Source organism: Microtus oregoni, unplaced genomic scaffold (assembly GCF_018167655.1).
Source record: "Microtus oregoni isolate MIOR12 unplaced genomic scaffold, Mior012 000006F_ref0000085, whole genome shotgun sequence".
NCBI classification, from domain to species: domain Eukaryota; kingdom Metazoa; phylum Chordata; class Mammalia; order Rodentia; family Cricetidae; genus Microtus; species Microtus oregoni.
Window position 1 is genome coordinate 44,166,530 of NW_024543065.1, and position 2,390 is coordinate 44,168,919.

Below are 2,390 nucleotides of genomic sequence, written 5' to 3' on the forward strand. Positions count from 1 at the left end.
CAAGCCTACAAGATGGGTTGCCTTGGAAACAGAAATGCCAGCTCTAGGGTTGGGAGTTGCGAAAGCAGTATTGCGATTGGTGGGGAGGTCTGTTTGCTTACTTCCTCTTTGGTCCCCCCCTCCCCCCGACCCCTTTCAAGTTTCTTATTTCTTTCCTCCGTTCTTCACTTTATTTTTTTCCTGTATAATAGTTCAAAGTCTCTGTTTGGTATTTTTTCATACAATTTTATTTTTCATGGTGTTACTCTTTTCCCCGCCTCCTACGTTCTCCTCAAACCCCTTCCCAAACCTCGTATCCTTGCATACTCAGTAGGCAAAAGGGCACATTTCAGAGTGCGGCAAGCGCATCGAGACGTGTGGTCTCCTCATGTCTTTTTAGGGTAATCCTTGGGTCTTCAAGTCTGGGCCAGCTGCACTGGGCAGTGTCATATAAGTTACAGGTATGAGACAGGAGAGGCTAGTCTGGACACGGGAGGCACGTTAGGTCTGTTCCTCAGGTCCCAAGAGGTCTCCTGGGTGTTAGGTTCCAAACTCGGGACACGCGGCGAGGTGACTACTTAGCATATCAGAACAGACCTGGCCGCCAGGTTCCCCCAGCGTTCCTCAGTCTCTACCTGTATCAGGGTCCTCTTGGCGGGTACAGCCTATGCTCTTCCATAAACTTCTCCAGCCCAGGGGCTGGGCTGCCCTTCTCCCAGCTAACCTTCCCTATAGAATCCAACCATTTTGATTGCTTCGTCCCCTCCCCCTTCTCCCACAGCTCAGGGTCATTTTCTCCCTGGCCTCTCCCAGATGTCCCTGCCTCTGCCTCCCTTTTATCTACACAAACTTTCACCCCCACCACACCAGGAGCAGTCAGTCATGCCCTTTCCTTTTTCTTTTTTCTTTTTTTTTTCTTTTTTTAGATTTTTTTTTTTTTTTTTTTTTTTTTTTTTTGGTTTTTCGAGACAGGGTTTCTCTGTGGTTTTGGAGCCTGTCCTGGAACTAGCTCTTGTAGACCAGGCTGGTCTTGAACTCACAGAGATCCGCCTGCCTCTGCCTCCCGAGTGCTGGGATTAAAGGCGTGCGCCACCACCGCCCGGCGCCCTTTCCTTTTTCGTTCTTTTTCTTTTTCCGTTCACTGGGAAGTGAATGCAACCTTTAGTCTGCCTACTTTCTAATCTCCCAGATAATGGCCCGCCTCACTCGTTGGATAGATGGAACTTAGAAGGGGATGTGAGACTCTGAGCCGCACCTCTTCTTTGGGGCTCCCACCCTGTACCCCCATTCTTGGATTTCCTCTTTGGAGAAATGCTGTGTAGAACTTAAGTGCCCCCCCCCCCGCACCCGCCCAGTATCCAGTTCAGGGTTCTCAGGTGAGGGACGTGGTGCTTGAACCTGTTTTCCCGTCTGTGAAATGAAATCACAGTATTCGAGAACGGTATTCCTCACAGTGACCGTTCAGATGTCGCGGCTGATGCTCACCGCTGTCGGTCTTGACACTTCCTTTCCTCTGGGCACTTGGTGTGTTCACGCGAAGTGTGGATGTGTTGAACCGTGCGGCTGCTACACTTTCTCCTGTGCGAACACCAATGGCTGTGTTCTCGCTAAGGGATGCTATAGGGTCTGGTGTCGGGTCTGTCCAGTCACTGAGCCAAGAGTGTCCTCAAGGATCACCTAGGTGAGGTGTGAGGTGACTCCGGAAGTGCCTTGGGTGGGAGTTATGATTTGATAAGAGAGAACCAGAAATGACTAGGGTTTCTCAAGAAGATTAGGACGAGCTTTCCCCTTTAAGTGGGATTTCTACGGAAATTCCTAAAAATCTCAGGTCCGCAGTTTGGGAGGGAGTAAGGCCTTGAGCAATGGTCAGCTGTGCGGGAGTTCCCGCGCTCGGCTAGGAGAAGCTTCAACCGGACTCCAGGGCGGGACGCTCTTCCTTCTCCGCGTCCACCACCGTCCCCCGCTCCACGCCCCGGGTCACTAGGTCTCCAGACAGGCGGGCACGGAGACGGAAACGCCCCTCCCTCAGGGGCTGGGCATGTCACGCCGGAGGCTGGCCGGTGCGAGCTCGCGACTGCGCGCGGCGTGATACGCGTGGGGACCCACTGCGCCCTAGGTGTGGGGCGCTGCGAGGAGAAGCACCCGGGATGGACGCACCCCACAGGGTCGCGACCCGGAGCCCGGCGGGAACGCGCACGCGCGTCCGCGGATGACCGCGTCTCTCCCCGCGCCCGCAGTGCAAATTTGTGAGGGGTGTGGCCTCGCTCTGTCTCCCGGGCTCCGATTGCAGGAGCGTCAGGGGGCGTAGCTCCGCGCTCCCGGGGTAGCCCCCGGGGGCGGGGCCACACTCCTCTACGTGTTGCTCGCCGGAAGGAGGGAGGGACAGCCCTGGAGGGGGACCCCTGCGGGTC